The 21,080-nt window shown below is 41.4% G+C and overlaps 1 long non-coding RNA gene across 2 annotated transcripts in view; it reads left to right on the top strand.

Annotated features, from left to right (window-relative positions):
- LOC310842520 overlaps positions 1 to 21,080 on the top strand; it is an 88,649-nt gene that overhangs the window by 28,656 nt on the left and 38,913 nt on the right. Inside the window, exon 2 of one of the 2 annotated variants that reach the window (XR_014563144.1) lies at positions 19,008 to 19,110. The exons of the other annotated variant lie outside the window; for it this stretch is intronic. This is a non-coding gene — a long non-coding RNA (uncharacterized lncRNA). The remainder of the gene's footprint in view (positions 1 to 19,007; positions 19,111 to 21,080) is intronic. 2 annotated transcript variants of the gene reach the window in all.

The following is a 21,080-nucleotide window of genomic DNA, read 5'->3' as shown; positions in this document are numbered from 1 at the left end:
CAACCCTGACTCATCTTCTCTCCCTGGTGGTGAATACGCTGGCCCCGATACCTGGGACTCCTCCCCCCCACTACGCTCTGGTGGGGAAGCTGGTCCTGATCTCCAACTGCTGCTCTGGGAGTCCCCGCTGGCCCCTTGTTTCTGGATTGTCCCCCTTGGGCCCCCCCTTGCCCTGGCCACCGGCGCCCCCTTCTGTGAATCTTCCGATTCGCTGGAGAGGCTCATGGAATCTCTCGGGCTACTGTCATCTTCTCCTACGCTGCCCTCGGATTGCTCCCCCTCGCTCTCCATCTCCTCCCTTCCCTGTGCTCCCGCTCTTGAGTCCCTGACAGTAAGTCATACTTTCTGAAATATGTGAATCAAAATGTTTTGAAATTCACATTTTTCTGAATTTTGTTGTGCAGGCTTCCAGGCAATGTATACACTAGGGTCAAGTATGAAAATAACACACAAAAATGAATGATATTGGGGGAAACTGCTTTTCAAATATGTGTATAGCAAACACAATTGCCTGAGATTTATCCAGCATTATGTTGCCTTCCCTTTGTCAGGTATCTTGAGGTAAAGTTAACTATCCAATTTAACAGAGCTGCTAGGGGTGAGCATATGCTGCTTTGATCACTGAATTTCCTCTATATGCTAAAGAAATAAACTCCAGGTGGATAAAGCACCTGAAGCCATTAAAGATGCAGTGGCCATGTTTGTGTAAATGGATAATATAAATCAGATTTCACTTCCTCCTCAAGGGCGTCAGTGGTTGTTAAAAGTTTGCACTGCTTCACCCTTATATTTTAATCCTCTGGTGTGTGTCTTGTACTACTTTGCTGTCCCAGGACCACATTCTCCTCAAAGTCATCCTACATCACAAGTGGAGGTGAAGTGAGGGCTTTAGCCACTCCTTTTGCCCACTTGCTCTCTGGATCCACTTCCTGTCCTCTCTTGCTCCTCAGTTATAAAGAATGAACCAACATCATTTTAAAGCAGGCTTCCTCAACCTCGGCCCTCCAGATGTTTTTGGCCTACAACTCCCATGATCCCTAGCTAGCAGGATTAGTGGTCAGGGATGATGGGAATTGTAGTCTCAAAACATTTGGAGGGCTGAGCCTGTTTTAAAGTATGTGTATGCTGGAAGCAGGGACATGGGTCATTTCCCTTGCATTGCAAACCATATAGTTTTGTTGCCCTGTTATAGCCACCTTGGTGCTGCTGATCACCTTTAAAGGTCTGGCTATTGTTCATCTTTTATAAGCCTGTTGTTATTGTCCAAGGAGTTTTATTGGCAGGGATACTGGAGTGGCTTGTCGGTTCCTGCTCCAGGTGCTACTAACATGAATTTGATCAAACTGTGGGAGGCAGTGGATGACAGGAGTGCCTGGCTTGCTCTGGTCCATGGGGTCACAAAGAGTCGGACACGACTAAATGACTAAACAACAACAACATTGTTCATCTTGGTTTTGCTGATTTGGTAGCCCTTATCCCTCCCTTTGCAGAGGCAACAGAGAAGAATGTAATAAGGGATAAATGCTCATTTTTTTGGTTTATATGGAGCAAGCTCAACTCACTTTCTTTTGAAGGTCTTAAAGGAAAGACTAGGGGAGTACAAATTTACTTGCATACATAATTTTGGTGTTTATTTCAGTTTTGTGTAAATCCAGGGGTTTAGGACAGTTGGTTGCATTTTCTGTATTTTGTATCATAAAATGTCACCCTGCACTGAGCTGGTGTAATGTAGTGGTTAGGGTATAGATTTGGGTGTGGAGAAACTGAGAAAAACAATTTGCAAAGTTGAAAAAAATTGTAGGTAGGTGGGTGGGACCACCAACATAATTTCCATATTTAGACTATATACATGAGGACAGCACATCCTATCATACATTACTACTGAATTCATTCTTGGAGTGTGGATCGTTATGTAGCCAAAATGATCCCATGTTTGCACAAGATGGAGGACCTGGGGGAACCCTAGGGTTCAAAAAAATCTTTGTACCCGAAGTACAAAAATTCTATAGGAAAAAGATCTGAAGGTGTCATGCATATCTCAGCCATCAACAGATGATTAGAGGGGGTGGCCAAAGGCCCATCACAAATCCATCTATAGCTGCAGTCCTAACTATATTCCCCAGAAGTTAGTCCCATTGAATTTAGTTGGTTTATTCCTAGGTAAATGGGGTTAGGATTATAGCCTTGCTATCTTAGTTTTAAGATTACAGCATCCAGCAACCAATAACTTCTACACATAGAAAGTCAACAAACAACACAACAGACAAAAGACAATGCAATGAGGCCATTTTTTGGGGGGGGGGAGGAAGCAGCAATCATACATTAACAATTATGAAAATAATATAGATTGCTAAGAAATTTTTAATCTGTTTACATATAATGTGTGCAACCTTTGATGTAGAGAACTAAAGTAAAAAGCATTTGTAGCAAGAATCCATGGTTTGATTGTGGACAGAAATACACAGAAATGTGTGGAGAGAAAAAAATGCACTTGATAGATGGCTTTCAACTGATCCAACCAACATCTCTATATAGCAGTGCATGTGGTGCTGTCAGTGAAAGCATTTGTTACTAGAGCAACTTCCCTGCTTGAAGAGCTCACCATACAGCTGTGGTTTTAACGTTCTTTTAAACCACAGTGGCAGAACGACTATTTGAATGACCTGACCAATGAGGCCTGAAAAGTTTATCGTCTATCTGTGTCATACGATTAGAGCTTAATAACACCGTGCAGATTTCTTTTTTCTTTTTGCTGTGTTCAAAAGGCTCTACAGAGAACCTTGAACTTCTCTAGTGCAGAGATTTTTTTATCGCTGTGTTCAAGCAAACCTGCTAAATGACCATAAGCAGAATACTTGAAACTGGTACTTTTCTGAATATGTTGAACTTTCAGATATTACTACACTAGTAAAAGGTTTGTTAAAACACTAGTGAAGTGTTTTGCTTCTATTAACAATACAACCTATTTCTCTAAAGAAGAAGCATTTTACTTAGTTACTATACTATTAACCTCTTGCAGAACTTTTTATAATAGAGTTGCTTTTTAAAAGTTCTGCTTATTTGCAAAGGGTGGCAAAGATTCACACCATTTCTTACCCCAGTAATTGATGCAGTATTGAGGGACAGTTGAAACTTGGCCTAATGGGACTTAAGACCAAATGGCTGCAGATTCAACAAATTTATTTGAAATCAGTTTATTAAGGGACAAACCACCCATACTCTAACAGCCTTTGAGAATGTTGTGGTGGAAGCAGAGGGTGATTCCTGGAACATGGTGTGTAAAATATACTCTGCTTCAGTGGGAAAATCTATGGGTCTTAAAGTTGCATGGGAAAAATATATAGGGAGAAAATGCAATTCAACCAGTGGAAATATATTTGGCAAACAAAGACAATTGAGTCCCAGTCTGCATATATTACAGAAAATTGATACATATTGGTGGGGGTGTGGATTCGATCCAGCTATTGTTGAACAGCTGCAACTTGTCAATCTGAATTAAAAATTTTGGTGGGAAGACCCAGCATACCCCATGACTGACTGTAACTGATGACGCAGCTGCTGCCCCCCCCCGGAAGAGGATCCTCACCGGCCCCCTCTGGCTTTCCCATGGCCATGTTGGGCTGCAATCACTGCTGCTGTGGACAGTAGTACAGTGGTACCAGTGGTCTACTGGTTACAGACGCTTCAGGTTATATACGCTTCAGGTTCCAGACTCTGCTAACCCAGAAATAGTGCTTCAGGTTAAGAACTTTGCTTCAGGATGAGAACAGAAATCATGCTCTGGTGGAGCGGCAGCAGTGGGAGGCCCCATTAGCTAAAGTGGTGCTTCAGGTTAAGAACAGTTTCAGGTTAAGAACAGACCTCTGGAACGAATTAAGTACTTAACCCAAAGTACCACTGTAAGTGGTCTTTTCATCCTTGTAGTTCTACCCAGCATTGAGAAATCCATAATTTCCCAACTTCTCGCTTCCTATTTAATTTTCCTAAGACATGAAGAATATTTTTTTGAATTTTGACACCCAAATACCATAAATATTTTAAACAAAAAGTAACACCCGTTTGTGTTCTTATCAAGTTCTGAGCACTGCAACTTAAATTAATGTAGAGGGATTCCAGTTTATTTATTTATTTATTTTAAAAATATACCTACCCCCTCTCCATAGTGATTAATTTCCACAATCATTTCTGGATCTTGTAGTATGAGAGCTATATCACCCACAAAGAGACTCGGCAGATGTTCTTTGCCACCTAGAGTATAAGCTTTTCTTTTTTTATTAGCTCTTAAGTGCAAAAGGCTCTAAGGACAATACAAACAGTGGGGAAGACAGAGGACATGCTGTGCTTTTTAACTTGTTCATAAATGATCTAGAGTTGCAGGTGAGGAATGAGGAAGCCAAGTATGTTGATGATACCAAATGGTTCTGAGTTGTTAAAACAAAATGGGATTAAGAAGAACTCTGAAACAATGACTCCAAACTGGGTGAATCAAAATTTATTTTAAAAATTGCCAGAAAACCCTTTTTGATTAATGTTCTTAAATAACTCCCATTTAATAGGCTCAGTTGTCTTCTTAAGTGCAGCCATTTCTGCTATTCAAGCAAGTGTTCAATATCAAAATGAAAAGTAAGCATAATCCCTGATTCTTGAATTCAGTGTCCCAGAAATCATGTTTTGGGTCAAGAAAACCAAGGCTTGCCTAAGTGCCCCTTGTCTTGTCAACTTGTCCTGAGTATACTGGATCATATATTTGGTTTAAGTCATCCCCATCACAAGGTCCACTTCCTTGAATTTCTCTTAATTTTTTTAAAGGGAGGAGAGAAAATCGAGTTGCTGGTTTTATTTGGTCAATATATCAAAGCAAAGGCAATTTTACATCCTCCCTAGTCACCCTTGATAACTACAGATCTACCTGCCTGGGTCCCTACAGGCTTCTTTGCAATTAAAGGGGAAAGATTTTGCCAAAATGATTGCTGTTTCCCAGGATTTTTAATTAGCTGGAGTGGTATAACGGGAAACAAAGGATCAGTGCTTTAGCAATCTCTGCAAGTTATGTTTCTCGCAGAAATGTAATGTGGGGGAATCTTTTAAAAATAAATTTAAAACTCCGTCTCTTCTTAATTGAATCCTCTAATCCCGTAGCATTCATTGTTAAGTATTCAGTCATTATTGTGATCACACACACAGTACCTACTCATTTAATTTGTCAAAAACAGACTGCATTGCTTGCCCAAAGAAAAACACATAGTATATACTGATACTTTGTTACACATTTCATCAGTTCTTGGTGAAAGAGGACATCATAAACCTAGATGTTTTTGACGTTGGGTCTCCCTTGCCAAGTGTCTGCTTTCTTCATGCACTTAGTATAGTCTTTCATCTGCTCTCCTTGATTTACTTGAGCAGGATATAATCTTCCAACTCTTCCTCCTCTCATGGAACCTGATAGAGTAGACTAGTTCTTACCTGGTTTGAAGTGGAACTTTCTTAAATGAATGTATCTTGGGATCCAAGCCAACGTAGGTAAACTGTTATAAAGCAGTACATAAATAAGTGTTGCTTCTGTCTAATTGGATTAGGCTTAGGTTTTAAATTAGTTCCTGGACAGTGCTATAGAAACTGAGACAACCTTATCATTTCTAACTTTTGCTTATGTGTCTTCATTCCAGTTTTCCTTTTGCCATCTGTTAGAAATGAATGCATAACCTTTTTATATATGTGTGTGTTCTTGGTCCTCAGTGGATGGTTGAATTTGAACCAGTGGGGTGTGGCTAAAAATTAAATATATTATTTCCCAGTACCATGGCTCAAACAAATATTGCATCTTTCCACATCCTGTGACTAGGATTGCCTCAAAACAGAAAAAATCAGTATATTTTCAGCTGTGAAATTTTCAAGGGATGCACAGAATTCCACATTGAATCCATGTTGAGTTAAAATTGTCTCTCATTGTGCCAGTTCACACTAGATTTGCCCGACTATGCAGGGTTGCCAACTTAAATAAAATATTGTAGGGGCCTAGGTAAGTCCTGCCCCACCACATAACTGATCATGATGAATGGGAATGCCCATCAACTTTGTGAGGGCCCAGCCCCCTCAAATATTTTATTGTGGGGGCCAAAGCCCCCATGGCCCTTAGGAGTTGGCACCTATGTGACTATGTCAGGAATGTGATCAGGTCTAGAAGCTTCCATGCAACTGTTCTGACTCAGAACTTACTTCTCTGCCAGGGAGTGATAGAAAACTCCATTTACTTTATGTATGTTAAGTTGTTAAATTCACATGAGCACACCCAATAAAAAAAGGTAGCAACACTAGGGAAGTCCTAATTATTTCACCAGTATTCACTGGGCCTGTAGTCCTTTTGCACGCCTCATGTGCAAATGGCGAGAGACACAGAGAGATTTGTATGATGTTAATTAAAAATAAATGAGGTTTCGGTTTTGTGGAAGGTTAGTCAACCTTCATGTTGTTAAAGTGCCTTAAGGATAGTAAGCCCAACATGACAAATCAGTTTTTCTCTCAGAAATCACTTAATACTGAAAGCAGAAGATTGGAAGTGGGGCAAAAGAGTTCAAGCTGATCACCGCATTACTTTTATGCTGCCTTGAATCCAAGTAGAAAGTGATGTTCATTTTTTTTATGCTAATATATTTGCGTCAGACATCTGAGTAATAAACTAGAAGAACTGAACATTCTCACTGGTGAAAAACACTTCAGTATAGTACATGTCATTGGCACCAGGCAAGTTGATTACCATAATACAAAGAGACGCACAAAACATTCTGGTGGCATCTTAAAGAGTAACAGATTTGTTATGATGGCACACGCCTTCATGAACTAGAGCTCATTTCATAGGATGCATGAAGCGTTAGCCTCAGATACCTTCAAGTATCCTTCATGCTTTTGATGAAGTGCATTGCAATCCACAAAAGCTCATGCCACCACAATAGATCTAACTTTTAAGGTGCCATTAGACTTTTTTTACAGCAAACACAGTAAAAATAGTGATCACTACTGGCAGCGGTGGAGCAAGCTGATTAGGCGCCTGGGAGAGCATGCGTGCCCCGTGCCCAGGGGCGGGGCCAGCTGCCCATGGGCGCAGGGCAAGCAGGGTCAGGACGCTCCGCAGGGCCTCCAAGCAGTCTGCCTGCCTCCTCCCACTCAGCTGCCCTACAGCTGAGGGGGAGGCGGGGGGCGAACCGTTTGGGGCAGTGCGGAGCCTGCAGGTGTCCAAGCCACCACATCACTCCCAGGAGAGATGCATGGCTTGGACGTGCTGCAGGCTCTGCGTTGAGTGCTGCCTGGCATTTTGTCACCCCCCTCAGTGGTGACAGCCAGGGTGCACCACCCCTACTGCACCCTCCCTCCGCCCCTGACTACTGGACTTCTGTTTGGAAGGGGAGAGCGCTGCTTCATGGACCATTTAACAGACATTAATAAAAAGTTTACTGCATCTCTCAGGTGATATAATATGTTCATTCTTTCACCATGCTCAGTTTATAAACATGGACTAGAAAAGTGCATCCAATGGAACAGGACCTTAGACATGTTTGAAGCACAGCTTTATAGTTTGCTGCTGCTAGCTCAGTGTTTGCAGCTGACAAAGCATCAGGGTGAGTGAAACAGCTGAGCTATCAGAGGGGACGCAGCACCCATTAATTATAGCAACATCTCAGGCTGATACGGGCACAGTGAGGTTACTGTGGGCTTGAAGCCAAATAGCTGGATGCAGTGGGATTCTTGTGACAATGATAGCATAAATGGTGAGTTTTATTCAGACATATTATATATGAAAAGATGAAGGATACATGTAGGGAATGAATAAATTTATCTTGGACAAAAGTGATGCTGAAAGGCAATTTTATAGCTATAAATGGGAAGGGGGGTATTTGTGAAGCATAAACATTTTTATTCATTTTGTTTCAAAATGTGGTTGCCATAGTTTCAGTCAAAGCACCTATGGATCTGTAACTCTGTGATACAGTTATCACAACTACGGTACTGAGATTTTGTTTCATTTTTTTAAAAAAATTGAGGTGTTGTTCAACATTTTCTTTGAGCTCTTACTGGAGAGCCAAACACATTTTTCCTTGGCCATGTCATGGAAAAGTTCATGTCTCTATGTCCTATTGATGAAGAAAGAGGATCTATGTATTTTTTATTTCACCTCCTTGTCAAATGGAATACAAGATTTCCCCTCTCAAAATAGTAATAAAAAAAAATCTTTGAACACAGTGAAGTGAAAAACAAGCCAATAAAAGTGAATGATTTTAGGGAATATAAAGCAAGCGTCACTGAACACACACATTGTTACCTCTGCTAAAGTGGTTGCTGGCAATATTGGAAATATAGATTTCTCCCTTTTTTAAAAGAAGAAAGAATTAAATGTTTGGGCAGAGAACACATTAAAAGTCCCTTGCTGTTGCTCTTTTCCTTGTGGAACAAGATGAACCTAAAACTTTCATCTCTGATTCCAACCCGCCTCCCCCCCCCCCCCCAAAGACATCCATATTGTATATATAAAGTAATTAAATCAAATTTGATGCCAGTCAAATACTGGCAGATGGAATAGAATGGAAATGCTTGCATTTTGGCTTTTTCATTTTTCATAGTAGCAAGATAGGGCTTGGGGGAGATAGTGTGTCACAATGGAACATGTGCAGAGGGAATGTTTTATTTGCAGGAGTCAGATAAAAAAGGCACAAGAAAAAGCAAGACGCCTTGAAAACAGCCTCTTTGGCTGCAAACATGCATTGTTTTGTAATCATATAATGTGTTATGGTATGCTACTGTCATGAACATATACATTTTTGCATTCATATATACTCCACTAATATATACCTTCTGTACACATTACCTGGTTGCGTCGTAAAACAGTTGTGCACTGCTTTGCTATATTTTGAGAAAAGCAGTATAGAAATCTTTTAACAAATAGGTAAGTCCACTGTAGTGCAAACCAACCAATCCTTGATGCAGGGAGGCATATCCTTCTAGCTGTTGCTCTCATGGGTTACTTTGGGCAGATGCATAGCTCCAGGATCTATTTCTCAATTGCACAGGCTGGCCTTGGAACATGTGAAGTAATAGCAGTGTGTCCCACTCCATGCATATGCAAAATGCTCTTCTCTCATTGATAAATGTAACCTGCTTTTCACTGTTATGTGGACCCTGTGGACCCATGTTAAAATGTATTATTTCCAGGTAGGCATCAGTCTCAGCATCCCTCATTTTAGAAATCAAATATTGCTTCCATCGCTGTTGCATTATATTTATTTGTCTAGCAACAATATTTATCCCCTGCCTTTTGATGAGCTGCCAAGGCAACTCACATTACAATTTTAAACAGCAATTACATACAACAATCAGGAACACTAAAACAGCAGAAAAGGCAGAATAAAAGAGCAATGCAGAACCCAATGGGAAAAGTTTAAAAGCCATTGAAGTATGAGCACACAAAAATGTTTGAAACAAAATAGTGATGGAGCCAAGCAAAGGATGAACTTTCAGATACTCAAAAACCTAACCTTTGTCGAGAGGTTCAAGGAGTGGTCGTGTTTAATTTTTTAAAAATACACAACAAATAATTTCAGTATGAAATATGCTAGTGTAAGGCAAACTATAAGACATGAGGTATTTTATTGTGCTGTTTCCTTGCTTATATTCAGTGCTGGGCACTACTACTAGGGTTACAATGGGATAACCTTTCTATAGGAACTAGTCTAGAAGAGTTTAGAAAGCATTTGGTAGAAATTGACATATTTTCCCCTTTAAGCTCTGGACTGTAGTTTGAGTAAGCAGCAGTGCTGGATTTATGCATAGGCTAAGTAGGCTGAAGCCTCACAAGTGGAGTAGCCTAGGGCCTCTCTTCATCTAAATCTGACCCTGCCCAGGAATACTTATATGCTTTACTTTGACACTTGGGGGCTGTTTGGGCTGTTGAATCAAACTCAATCCAAATCAAAATACAGTGGACACTCGGGTTGCGAACATGATCCATGTGGGAGGCACATTCACAACCTGCAGCATTTTCAACCTGCGGCCTATGCATCTGTGCACGCACGGGTTGGGATTTGGCACTTCTGTGTATGCGCAAAGTGCAGTTTAGCGCTTCTGCGCATGCACAAGCGTCGGAACCCGGACGTAACCGTTCCGGTACTTCCGGGTTTGGCGCAGTGCGCAACCCGAGATCACACAACCCAAAGAGTCTGTAACCCAAGGTATGACTGTAAAACCCAATACTGCTTAAAATAAAAGTATATTTTAAAAGCATTTTATCTTTGGGCAGAGATTTAACATTTTGGCCAGAGATTTATCATTTCCCCATCCCCTTTATCTTCTATGCTTTTTATTGGCATGCTTTCCAATAGCAAAGGGACAAATAAAGAGAGAAAACCAGCTGCCTTCTGCCCTGCCATTTACTAAAGAGAAGAAAGCAGTTTCTGTGTCTGGCAATCACAGGTTTTACTGCTTCTGGCAACATTTAGTGTGCATTGAAGAGTCTGGGCACTAGCCTGAACAATATGAAATTCATATTTGTGTGCTACATAAATTTAGTCTCATCTCATCCCAAGGCCTCAACTGTTCAACTGCGATAACACTTTTTCAACCCCAAAAAGTGACTCATATCTTTCATGTTTTCCGTAAAGTCTGCACATGATGAAAGAATATCTGAGAACATGTTGGCATCACACAGCATCACCCTCTCCCCTGAAGTGCAGTTGGGAAGGTATGAGAGAGCCATTTTTAAAAAAAATTAAAAATCATGTTCAGAAAAGTTGAGGGAAGAAGACTGGAGAGTGTGAAGGTTGTCAAGTCTGTGCACATTCTAGCACATCCTCTGCACCTTCTGCATCAATCATTATTTTACTATTGTCTCTCAGGTTGGGCAAACGTTAACCGAAATGATCAGCCAAGTGGGAAATTAGATTCTGAGTGTTAATAGGAGAGAGGAAGCTGGGTATCTGTTTCCTGACATACGTAAGTCCTTTAATATACCTAAGGAGTCTAAGAATGCATTGAAGTGTTTCGTTTTTGTGTCCTGGCTGAATACATTTGAGCAACAAAAGTGGAAATTATTTCCTTCCTTTGTGAGCTAATGCATTACAGGAAGGGTTTGCCCTGAGAGGTCAGGAACTGCTCACAAACTTACACAGAGACGACAGACAAAGGATGGAGGCATGAAGAGAAATATTCTCTCCATTTTTTCATTGATGCAACACTTTCTGTAGAGCAGGGATGGTGAACCTATGGTTCTCCAGATGTTGTTGGATTCCAGCTGCCATCAGTCCCAGCCAGCATGGCCCATGGTCAGGGGTGATGGGCTCAGGAATCTAACAACATTTATAAGGCTTCTTGTCTCTGAAGCAGGGCTAAGATATAAAATGCCACCGATAAGCACCATATAGATGCAATCCAGCAGCACAAACAAGTAACCATTTGCCACCCAAAGCCAAAGGCCTGTTTCATACATCTCCATTCAAACTTTACAAGCATGGGATCAAGTGGCAACTTATATGAATGAGCTATACAGTGGTACCACGGGTTAAGTACTTAATTCGTTCCGGAGGTCCGTTCTTAACCTGAAATTGTTCTTAACCTGAACCACCACTTTAGCAAATGGGGCCTCCCGCTGCCACCGTGATGCCAGAGCATGATTTCTGTTCTCATCCTGAAGCAAACTTCTTAACCCGAGGTAATATTTCTGGGTTAGCGGAGTCTGTAACCTGAAGCGTATGTAACCTGAAGCGTCTGTAACCCGAGGTACCACTGTAATATATTAAAAGCTACAGGTAGAACTTTTGCAGTGCTTTTCATTGGCATCAGTTCATTCACCAGCTGCAGGCCCTGAAACGTTGAGTAATGTGGAGATATGTGCACATGTGAACCAGATCTTACAGTAGAAATTTTAACTGTTAGCCTCAGACTTTGGAAATATGACTTCTTATAAATATATCTATCTGACAAGCAGAGTCTGGTGTACAATTTCATTGTTTCAGAAAGAGTAGAAAGCAGGGACATAGCATGGGAGTGTTTCCGGGGCGATGGCCCCGGGCACATTTTTCTGGGGAGTGCTGGCAGGGCAGTGTGAGGATGTTACCACATCACTGCACCGCCCTCAGGCTCCCAAAACTAGCCACACGATGCTTTAGATATTGGCCATCCTTTTTGATGCTTCATTTCTACTTGTAACTTTGGGCAAACTTTTAGAAGTGGTTAGTTAAATGCTAAAAACAGGCAGACTGACAATGGTTACTCTGAAGTAAGTCCCACTGAGTTTAGTCAGAATTACTCCCAGGGGTAGGATCGAAAAACCCCGACCCAAAAGGTCACATTAGCAGATATAATCCATCTTGAAACGGAAATCTTCTAAAGCTGTGGCTGAACCAATGGCCAGAATCAAGTTCCACTGAGATCATTTCCAATTTATTTAGACATAGAATATTAGAGAAATATAGCAAACATCAGATTTACAGCGCAACCCTATACAGTGGTACCTCAGGTTAAGAACTTAATTTGTTCTGGATGTCCGTTTTTAATCTGAAACTGTTCTTGACCTGAAGCACTACTTTAGCTAATGGGGCCTCCCGCTGCCACCACACCACTGCTGCGCGATTTCTGTTCTCATCCTGAAGTAAAATTCTCAACCCAAGGTACTACTTCCGGATTAGTGGAGTCTGTAACCTGAAGCATTTGTAATCCGAAGCGTTTGTAACCTGAGGTACCACTGTAGATGTTTTCTCTCAAGTCCCATTGTATTGAAGAGTTTAGTGTCTTTAGGACCAGGCAAAACCCTTTTTGTTCTCTCAGGCTTTTAGAACCTGCGACTTTTAAATGTTTTTAAGTCCTCTGTTTTTGCAGCCTTTATATTTGTTTTTATTCCTTGTCCTTTTAAAGCTATCTCTCCTGCTTGCTGTGGTTTTAGCTTCCTTATTTTCTGCTTGGATTTTTGTGTTTTAATATTTTTCTCCTTTGGTGCAGAGTGCATTTCCTGCTGGGTATCTGAACAAGTTGAGTGAATAAAGTAATGAATAAAACACACATTTGAACACATATGATTGCATTTCCCTGCACATTTACTTGGGAGTAGGTTCTAGTTAATTCAGTGGGATTTGCTTTGAGGAAAGATGTACAGGATCAGGCTACGTAATACAGCAAGCAAAACAGGCTGTTTAGTTGGAGCTTTGTAATAAATCAACAAAAGCAATTGGAATAATTTTCCTTCTACTAACTAATCTTATCATTAAACGCTGCCTTTTCATGGGTTGTTTAATCCAGGCAAACAATTCCTTAGTTTATGTGTTTGATAAAAACTATTTTATCAACCTAGTTCATTATTAAACAGGATTTGGGGAACATGTCCTGAATTGCAGGATCACCTCACAGTTGGACCATCTAAACTCCACCCTTCTCTCTGTGTGTGTGAAGTATAAACTAATGTTTAATAATTTAAACCTATACAAATTAGCACTAATGAATACAGTGCAAACAATGTATTTTCATTGGATCATGGTGTGTGGTCAGCAAGTGGTTCATTGTGGTTTCAACATATGTCCTAATAAAGTGCCCGTACACATATGAAGATTGAACATATTAGGTAGCTGTGCTTGCAGGTTAGGTTTATGTTTGTGTAATTCTTCCCATGTGGCATATGTAATCCTTTGCTTCTTTTTACCCTGTTGCTAAACATTGACTTGTCCCTCTACAAACTTAAGGGTTCCGTCCATTCATAGAGGGAACCAGGATCGAGTGGAAGTTTCCCACTGGAGGAGGAAGCTATCAAGGTGCTTCCAGGTGCATGTTTATTGTGGGGTCAGTGCTTCTTAAGCATTCAAGTTTCTTGAAGTATTCAGCCGACATCAATGACATCCAAATGCCAGCCCACATTCCACCCCCCCCCCCAAGATACAGAAACCTTCTTTTTTCCTGGCCTCCTAATATCTGCCTGTTCAGGCTGCAGTCTCAGGGACTCTTACTTGACACATAAGTCTCAAACTGTAATCAGGTGTTCTATTTCATCATACAATCATCTCCTGAGAGAAGACTGTGGCTGAGACACCAGCTCCATCAGGGAGTAGAAGGGATATGTTCTGCAGTGGGAAGCCTTTTCTACTGATGTAGGCTCTCCATCCACTGTAGAGGCCTGATTTCCAGGGTTGTAGGTTGCCCACGCATGGTGCCTACACAGGTACAAAAGCTTCTTCACTGCAGAAGTTATCCTTCAAAATCATGGAGGATAAGCAGGTGCAGATCTAATACACTTGTATTCACCCTGCCATCATGGGTTGATTTGACTCTGGAGTAGAATGCCTGAATAAGGCTTTATTAGCTTGGTAAGACTTACTTATGAGTAATCAGATATGGCTGAACATTGTGTGTGTGTGTGTTGTAGATGGTGTGTTCCCTTTCCTGATCAGCTTGTAATTACATCACCTTTGGCAAGTGATTGGCAGAGAGAGGGGAGGGGGGAAAGACTTCCGAACTTTAGTCTGCTGACCTTGGATATCATGTGATAACATTGTACTGACATTGGACACAGAATTGTGTTGACTGCAAAACTGTGATGCAGGAGTGTGATAAAGGTACCACTCACAGATTGATCTGGCAGGAATACTGAAGGGTAAGAACAAGAGTTATCTAAAAGATTTGTATTGCTTTAATCCACAGTCTATTAAGGGGTTCATTAAAATGTTTCATAGATAATCGTTCCTTCCTAATCTTGTGGCTTGTAGGCTTTCCAAATGGGGCATTCACTGCTTTGTAGTCTAGTCCTAGACCTGCTTACCTGGAGGTGAGTCTCATTAATTTCAATGGGATTTACCTCTCCCATGAACATACATTGGACCACAGTCTTGGTCTGATGCTTATCAGTGCATGCAACGAAGGACCAAACACAATGCCTTAAGGGCTTTTGAAAATAATTAAGAATGGGAAAAGAATGTACCATAGCATCTCTTTTAAAAAGTGTAAATAATGTCTCGCTGAATATAGATAAGAGCTCATCATACTAACTCACCAAAACAGTTCACATTAAAAAAACAATCATGTGAAAAGAGAAGAGAATGATTGTTTATCAAGATATCTTCCTGCCACTACCTTATCCCAAAGTCCTAGGGCAGGTGAAACAAGAGAAGCAGTAAGAGAAGTTAAAGTGAAGAAACTCCCTTTTGGATAGAGGAGAAGGAGGAGGAGGAGGGGGTAGCAATGATTGGAGGCTCTAGCAGAATATCTTTTGGTGCTATGGATTCTGGGACTAATAGATATTGTCGCCCGTGGAAAAAAAAGCAATTTTAACTTCTCTTACTGCTTCCTTGTGCTCAGTAGTGTAGTACCTGGTGAACTTTTGTGGAGGGAGTTTTCGCAGGCATATCGAACTATGCTTCCTTGAATGCTCCTTGAGCATTCCTTGAGCAGGATCAGAGAGAACAGTCTGGTTTTCAGACTGCTTTATGCAGGGTTACGTTCACCCTTCAGGGCAGATATGGATTTGGGTCCACTCTCAAAAGATACATCCATCTCTGCCCCTAACATACATTTCTTCACATTGGGCAGGAAAATGGCTGGGCGTTGACAATAGTCTATGGATCAGGGTGAGCTGAACCCTGTGGTCTGGAAACCAGACTCTGCTCACCCTGATGCTGGGACTGCTCAGTTGGGAGAGCATGAGACTCTTAATCTCTGGGTCGTGGGTTCAAGCCCCACATTGAGCAGAAGACTCCTGCATTGCAGGGGGTTGGACTAGATGACCTTCGTGGTCCCTTCCAACTCTACAGTTCTATGAACCTGCTCATAAGCATTCAAGGAAGCGTGTTTGGATATGCCTGGGTTCCTTTGGAAGGAAGAAAAGACTACAAATGCAATGAATAAATAAATGCTAATATGCTTTCCATGGGACGCAGGTGGCGCTGTGGGTTAAAGCCTCAGCGCCTAGGACTTGCCGATCGAAAGGTCGGCGGTTCGAATCCCTGCGGCGGGGTGCGCTCCCGCTGCTCGGTCCCAGCGCCTGCCAACCTAGCAGTTCGAAAGCACCTCCGGGTGCAAGTAGATAAATAGGGACCGCTTACCAGCGGGAAGGTAAACGGCGTTTCCGTGTGCGGCTCTGGCTCGCCAGAGCAGCGATGTCACACTGGCCACGTGACCCGGAAGTGTCTCCGGACAGCGCTGGCCCCTGGCCTCTTGAGTGAGATGGGCGCACAACCCCAGAGTCTGTCAAGACTGGCCCGTACGGGCAGGGGTACCTTTACCTTTACCTTTAATATGCTTTCCAATAGTACTGGGCATTGTAATGTGCTTTATATATTCTTACAGCACAATTGTTTACATGTTTACTAAGAAGTAAGTCCTATTGTGTTCAGTGGGGCATTCTCCCAGGCAACTTTGCATAAGATTGCAGCGATTTTATCTTGCAAATGAAAAGCAAGGGTTTTTGCCTACTCAGGCTCTAAGTAGGGGGAAGGTTAAAAGCTAGAATAAAGAACTACATAAAGTAAACTAAAATTGGTTGCATGACAGGCGTTATTGTCTTTAATTGTTAACCTTTGGAAGTTAATATTTATTTATTTTATAAAAAAATACTTGTATACCACGCTTTCTCTCTCTCTCTCTCTCTCTCTCTCTCTCTCTCTCACACACACACACACACACACACACACACCAGAGCAGTGTACATCAATTATACATACACCATAAAAGCCACATAAGAATTTAAAATAGATCACAAACTATTATAAAAAAGTGTTTATCTTAATAATAATATTGTCTGCATAAACTTGTGTGACCCCTGTGGCTGTCAACTTGAATCTGAATCAGAGCACCAAACTAATGATGTCAGCATGCCAAACATCTGGGATACTGTAAATTTACTGCAGAAATACGAATAACACCACAAGTACAATACAGACCACCATTATTTCCAGGGCAGCCATTATACAGCTGTCAGCAAGCGTGATTTCAGGCTCCATCTAATGCTATTTATCAATTTTACGATTTGGTAAAGGAAAATAATAGTTACTTGCATTCATCATTGTAAGAAAGATACAAACAAAACAAATCGATAGCAACAGGATATTAACATCAACAAGAAAAATGAATACAAATTTCAATAAATATGTACATGCAACATTTATTGGCAACAACAAATGTTAAGGGTGCATAGCACAACACTCCTGGATCTATTTGTCGGTAGTTTAGCAGGTTTGTTTCCCAGGGGCACGTCCCTCATGTCTGCAATTTCCAAACCAATTTCCCACAAAACACTAAGTGAGATTAAGTGGTTCCTTTTGCGTGCCCAGGCGGAGACCCCCCAGCCCCGAGAGACCACCAGAACGAATAATGACTTGTGACAATTGGTTATGGAATTTAAAAAATGGCCACAACTTTATTAAACCTTTCAGATGTAGGAAGATCTTGGCTTAGGCATTGGGCATGTATCCCTCTCAGGCCCCAGCCAGGGAACTGGGGCTCCTCAAGGTGAATGGGATATGGGAGGGTGCACTGCAAGACTCTTGTGTATGCAGGCAGCCCACTCCAGATACCCACAACGCAAGGGAGTTCACAAACAACCTTTCACTGACTCCCTTTTCACAACTCCCGCCTCCACTCAGCGCTGATAGGTTAACTGGAGTTTGGCGGGAACCCCCAATGACTAGCACAGGGAGGTGGGCCAGCCCATACAACTGGTGAGCCCGGGTGCTGTGCGCGGTCCCACAAAGGGCACCCACAAAAGGAGGTATGAGCGCTCATTTTTTACACACCCCAAACTATAACACCTTCCTTTGCAGAAAAACCACTGCAGCTATTCTTCTGAGAATTCGGTAGAGTTCATTCAGGGGTGATCATGGCTGAAAATTTAATTCCTTTCTCCCCCAAATCATTTCTGTTTTCTAGATGAATCAAAGTTTCTAGCTCCCAAGCCCCAAGATGTATTTGCTTATAATTTGGCTTATTCTACCTAGGGAAGGTTGATTTGCCTACAAAGTTCATCCACTTCAGTTAGAAGGGAGAAAAAGGGTTTTAGCTGTTTTTTAAATTCCCCATAATAGTGAATGATCAAGAACAGAGTTTTGTTCTTAGCAAAGCTGCTTGGGACCCAAAATACAAATCAAATCAGGCCACAGTGTGATGTGGAACCGATTGGACAGCTTCCCAAAAGTTCAGATTCAGATCTGTGCTGAATCTTATTCTTAGTGTACACCCCTAATATGCATCACTGAATCAACGTACAAAGATGTATCATATGGAAAAGAAAAGAACTCATTAGAAAATTGATTCTGGTAATGGAGCCAAAAGCCATTTAATGGGAGCTGGGCAACTTTACCTTCAATCAATACACTAAATATCTTTGCTACCTTTTGTAGAAACTGAGTCTTCTGAAAATGCATTTCTCCCCTCTCCCCAAAGAATAAATAGTATGACAATCCTTTAGTTTATTTCCAGTCAGGTGAAAATATTGATTATATCACAATAAGAGTGAGTAGGTTTGTTTGCTGTGGTTAAACAGATTAACAATAATTATAAGCCTCTTCTTTCAAGATGTGCTGTAGCTGCAGAGTCACCTGAATCCAGCCCATAACATTATGGCACCAGGAACCAATACCATCCCTAGTGCAGCAGTTTTAGGTTATCTGTACTGATGACTTTAAAAATATACCCATTCCACAGCATACGCCACAATACAGGAACATAGGAAACAGCTCTATACAGTTGTACTTCGGGTTAAGAACTTAATTCATTCTGGAGGTCTGTTCTTAACCTGAAACTGTTCTTAACCTGAAGCACCACTTTAGCTAATGGGGCCTCCCACTGCTGCTGCGCTGCTGCCGCTCGATTTCTGTTCTCATCCTGAAGCAAAGTTCTTAACCCAAGGTACTATTTCTGGGTTAGCAGAGTCTATAACCTGAAGCATATGTAACCTGAAGTGTCTGTAACCTGAGGTACCACTGTACTGTGTCCACCCCAGTCAGTACTGTCTACTGTAACTGACACTGGCTCTTGTTTTTTTTTTTTGACAGGGAACAGTCCTACCAGGAGATGCTGGGAGTTCAGGCTGGGCCCAAGAACAGCCACACAACATGCCATCCTTATGCCTTTTCTAATTCCATTCCAGAAACAAAGGTGCAATCACATTAAGAGTAAAAGGAATTACGGCTAACCAACAGAGCCTATGGCTGATGGTGCTTTGGCTATCATAGAACAGTAGCAGCTAGTAGAGCAGCATGGGATGAGTTGTGTTGCTGACCTGGCCTCCCAACACTGTATGATGCAGCAGGGAGTAAGCTCATACTCTTGTTGCTGCACTGCACCAAGCCCTTGCCCCCTCGCCATCTCAGTAACCTGCAGCAACACACAGCACTGGGAAGCTGCAGCACAGTCCTGCCCCACCAGCCACTACTGCAAGATAAAATACTGTTTGTGGTGCCACAGATCAGTGGCTTCCTGGAACAGGGATGCCCATCACTTTGCAAATGAGAAAATGGTCAATAACACCACCTATAATATGTAACAGATTTATTCTATAAAATAAGAGTCTAGTATAATGTTTAACTTTTTCCTAGAAGAAAATCTCTAGGTATTTTGTAAGAGCAATTCCAATGAAATGATGACCAAGGAAGAGACTCAAGAGACATACCTAATGGCAGGACAGGAAATAGGGGAAAAAATAGCAAAAGTATTTTAACTTTTGTACAGTTTAAAATATGGTTTCAAATTTTCATTGATTTTATTGTTTTATCTTTCCGTAAACTGCTTTGAGAGGGTGTGTGTGTGTTTGTTTTTGTGGTTTTTTTTTGGGGGGGGGGGTTATTACGATCAAGCTGTGTTTAAATTTTATGAAATAAGTAAATAATAGTTTGGGGATGAGAGAGATACCAGTGAGTGAGATGGGTTTTATGTAAATGTCCTCATGGCTTATTGAGTCTGAAAAGACTTCTGTAGCATCTTGGTTCCTTTATGATCCCTTCCAGTCACCTTGACTTACACCTCACAATGGTCCAATATTAAATATAAAACTGTTCAGGCAGCCTTTTTTGAAAACTGTATGGAGTGCAATCACGGCTATCAACTGAATCTTAAATGACAAAAATGCATAAGAACTAGAAGCTGTTGCTTCAACTGAATCTTAAATGACAAAAATGCATAAGAACTAGAACAGCAGGTTGCTACTGTTCTATGAGAGCCAAAGCACCAGGCCGGGTCTTCCTGTTATATACCTGCTGGGATTGACAAGGCATATCACCTGAATGAATTATTCAAATTAGGCCCCAGGGTTTTTCTTACAATCCCCTTCTCAATGATTAATCAATTTTAATCTAGCATGTAACTTCTCAAAACTTTCTTACTTGTTAATTCAAGCAACTACTGCTCTCACTTCATTACAAACAGTATTTCTACCTGCAACACACTTCAGCAAACCTGCTCCTCTTCCTTTCACAGATATTTTGTTTCCATTTGCAACTGTAGCTGCCTCTGATGAGTTATCATTTAACTCTTGGGGGGGGGGGGAATTAGCATCAGACGCCATGTGCTTGGAAGTTGCCAGATCAATTAACCAACTAGAAGGGTTACTGTTAATAGCACCAGTTTTCCTATAACTTGATATTGCTGGATAGATCTGATGAACTGCAAAAGCATTTTTAGTTTGCTTTCTGTTGCCATCCTGGAACTTTTCTTTATTAGTGCCACTTTGTGTTGTACGATTCCCTGCAAATGAAGGAAAACAACTTTTCTGCTTGTATATGTTGATAATATAATTTTGGTTACTGAGAACAAACAAGATTGTACAAAAACAAGATTGGGTGCAGCCCTGGCCAAGACACAGGGTCCTGTGACAAAGGTAACCTGTGTGCTTGCTTGCTTGCTTGCTTGCTTGCTTGCTTGCTTAACAGCTATAGGGAACTTCAAGGTCCCTGCTCTCCCTTCTTATGGTCTTTATATTGGACCTGGAGACTCCAATAGAGAGCATTCCATGTCAAGAAGGAGGGCAAGTAGGCACCCTATCAAATGACAGGGCAGGAGCTACACGGAGCAGGGCCTTTTCACTGATGGTGCCCATTGTATGGCTCGCTCTTCCCAGACCTCCTCTCTTT

Source organism: Podarcis gaigeae, assembly GCF_964106915.1.
Source record: "Podarcis gaigeae genome assembly, chromosome: 4".
Lineage (NCBI taxonomy): Eukaryota > Metazoa > Chordata > Lepidosauria > Squamata > Lacertidae > Podarcis > Podarcis gaigeae.
This window is presented reverse-complemented; position numbering and strand designations above follow the sequence as displayed.